This window comes from Aquarana catesbeiana, linkage group LG04 (genome assembly GCF_042186555.1).
Source record: "Aquarana catesbeiana isolate 2022-GZ linkage group LG04, ASM4218655v1, whole genome shotgun sequence".
Taxonomy (NCBI): Eukaryota; Metazoa; Chordata; class Amphibia; order Anura; family Ranidae; genus Aquarana; species Aquarana catesbeiana.
This window is the reverse complement of record NC_133327.1, coordinates 350,567,462-350,570,979: the sequence shown is the minus strand read 5'-3', so window position 1 is coordinate 350,570,979 and position 3,518 is coordinate 350,567,462. Positions and strand designations below refer to the sequence as shown.

The 3,518-nt window shown below is 45.0% G+C and overlaps 1 protein-coding gene across 1 annotated transcript in view; it reads left to right on the top strand.

The window, feature by feature from the left end:
• Nucleotides 1-3,518, top strand: part of USP45 (ubiquitin specific peptidase 45) — a 317,389-nt gene that overhangs the window by 250 nt on the left and 313,621 nt on the right. The gene's annotated exons all lie outside the window — the stretch shown is intronic.

Here is a 3,518-nt window from a genome sequence, read left to right as displayed (position 1 = left end):
GTAAGTAGTGTGTTCACCTCGTCCTCTGTACTCCAGTCACATTCTACACGTACATTATACTGATAATGACATACAATGTGGAAGGAAGGTGCCTGCCAGTCCTCACTCTCTGCTCCCATTACTACATGTCATGTACACTTACAATCCACAGTGGACTGCTGTTCACATGGTGTTTGGCAGGCAGCATTATGTCACCTCCTTCAATGCCTGTTTTACCCCCTAAAAACCCAGTCCCTGCATTGCACTCGTGTCTGTGGCACTGCCCCATTCGGGTGAATGGGTTGTATTTGGCAAGTAGTGCCAAACAGCACGGGGAAGTTTTTGCTGCTTTGTATTGCAGCCATGGTAAGTTCAGAACTCTGTCCACTGCCTTTGCAACTTAAAGCGGAGCTCCAAACCCCCCCCCCCCCCCCCCCCAAAAAAAAATTAAAAGCAGTTACAAATACTGCAGCTGCTGGCTTTTAAGAATAGGATACTTACCTGTCCTGAAGTCCAGCGAAGTCGGCACTGCAGTTGATGTTTCCATCGGCTCTCTGCTTCCGCCACCGCCTGTAAGGGAAACCTGGCAGTGAAGGCTTGTAGCTTTACAGCCGGTTCCCTACTGCGCATGCGAGAAGCACTGCACTTTCTCAATGGTCCGGCAGCTGGGGGGGGGGGGGGCAAACTTCCAGGAGAGCTCCCTGCAGCCAGGTCTCCCGGAAGTGGGACCCCCCCCCCCCCCCCCCCCGAAAGGTGCCAAGTTTGGTACCAGAGGGGGGAGGAAGCAAATAAGCAGAGCTTCCCCTTTTTGTGGAGCTCAGCTTTAAAATCTTCACTACTTGCCTACTAATCAATGGTTTATCGCTGCAGCCAGGTTTCCTGGAAGTGGGGACGGGTACCTGTCAAAGCCAGGTACCACCCCCCCAAAAGGTGCCAAATTTGGTACCAGAGGGGGGAGGAAGCAAATAAGCAGAGCTTCCCCTTTTTGGTGGAGCTCCGCTTTAAACTCTTCACTACTTGCCTACTAATCAATGGTCTATCGCTGCAGCCAGGTCTCCTGGAAGTGGGAACGTGTACCTGTCGAAACCAGGTACCCCCCCCGAAAGGTGCCAAATTTGGTACCAGAGGACGGGAGGAAGCAAATAAGCGGAGCTTCCCCTTTGAAACCATCGATGCCCCCCACTGAAACCACTGCCTGTGGAAGGGAATTCCACATCTTTGCCACTCTTACAGTAAAGAACCCTCTACGTAGTTTAAGGTTAAACCTCTTTTCTTCTAATTTTAATGAGTGGCCACGAGTCTTGTTAAACTCCCTTCTGCGAAAAAGTTTTATTCCTATTGTGAGGTCACCAGTATGGTATTTATAAATTGAAATCATATCCCCTCTCAAGCAGAGGGGGGAGGAAGCAAATAAGCAGAGCTTCACCTTTTTGGTGGAGCTCCGCTTTAAACTCTGCAGGATGTGGAAACCTTGCAAAAAAGATCTGAACAAATTAATGGGGTGGGCAACTTTATGGCAAATGAGATTCAATGTAGAAAAATGTAAAAAAAGGTATTTGGGTGGCAAAAATATGAATACAATCTACTCACTGGGGGGAGAATCTCTGGGGGAATCTAGGATGGAAAAGGACCTGGGGTCCTAGTAGATGATAGGCTCATCAATGGCATGCAATGCCAAGCTGCTGCTAACAAAGCAAACAAAATATTGGCATGTATTAAAAAGGGGATTAACTCCAGAGATAAAACGATAATTCTCCCGCTCTACAAGACTCTGGTCCGGCTGCACCTAGAGTATGCTGTCCAGTTCTGGGCACCAGTCCTCAGGAAGGATGTACTGGAAATGGAGCGAGTACAAAGAAGGGCAACAAAGCTAATAAATGGTCTGCAGGATCTTAGTTATGAGGAAATGTTGCGAGCACTGAGCTTATTCTCTCTGGAGAAGAGACGACTGAGAGGGGATATGATTTCAATTTACAAATACCATACTGGTGACCCCACAATAGGGATAAAACTTTTTCACGGAAGGGAGTTTAACAAGACACGTGGCCACTCATTAAAATTAGAAGAAAAGAGGTTTAACATTAAACTACGTAGAGGGTTCTTTACTGTAAGAGCGGCAAGGATGTGGAATTCCCTTCCACAGGCGGTGGTCTCATCGGGGAGCATCGATAGCTTCAAGAAACTATTAGATAAGCACCTGAATGACCACAACATACAGGGATATACAAGGTAATACTGACATATAATCACACACATAGGTTGTGTCTTTTTTCAACCTCACCTACTATGTAATTTTTCACTACCTGCCTACTAACCAACGGTCTATCGCCGCAGCCAGGTCTCCCAGAAGTGGGGACGGGTACCTGTCAAAACCAAGTACTCCCCCCCCCCCCCCCGAAAGGTGACAAATTTGGTACTGGAGGGGAGGGGGGAGCAAATAGCTTCCCCTTTTTGGTGGAGCTCAACATGTTTATATATATATATATATATATATATATATATATATATATATATATATATATATATAATATATCTCTGGAAGGGGCAGCAGAGGAGACAAAGAGAGCAACCAGTGGAGTTGATATCCATATCCCCTTGTCTACATCCAGAGGATGGATCCTATGTGCCACATGAACCTCTGCTTCACTAGGCTCCTAGAACATGCAGTCATTATCTGGTAAGGGCACAGCCTTTTTTTCCTATCACGGTGGAAGGTGCACTCCGGGTGTTTATTCTTTCAACACCTTTGGGACACCAATGCAAAGGATATTTCACTTATTTGGATTTTTTTTTATGGACTGATCACTGTTATATATTAACCACATATTTTGTTTTGGTTATATTGCTGTTTTGTTTTGGTTATATTGTTTCATTAGCACAGCAATCTTTACTTTATTAGGTACACCTTTATTAGGTACACCTGTTTAATTGCTAATCAACCAATCATATGGCCGCAACTCAATGCAACTATAATCTTCCGGCGCGGCAGGGATTTATAGAGCTAAGGGAACTGTGACAGGCAAGAGTTCCCTGACTATGCCTGCCCTTTCTGCCAAGCTCCTCCATTCATAGAAGCCAGTACTACAATTTTTATGAATAAAGCTTTAAATAGTGAGGATGAAATTTACCAACTATGCACGGCGTCATGTTTTCTCTTTCTCTTGTGGTATTGTGCATTGGATGAATTGCACGTTGCCAGGTGACATGATCCAAAACAGTACCAAAGTTTTTTAAGGCAAGACATGAAAACTTTAAACCGTACCATGCAAACTACATCAGGGGTCAGCAATCTGTAGATCGTGATCTACCAGTAGATCGCAGTCTGGGCTTGCTGACCCGCCATTAGAGCTGCAAAATTAATCGTTAAAAAAATCGTGATCTCGATTCAACCCCCCTGACGATCTCTATTGCCGATTCCTTTAAATAACAAGTGGAGAAACGTATCTGCTCACTCAGCTGTCAAAAGAAAACATCCGGGCAGTCTGCCAAGTTTTTAAAATTAAAAAAAATTGTAACTAACTCTTCCTTCTTAGATCAAA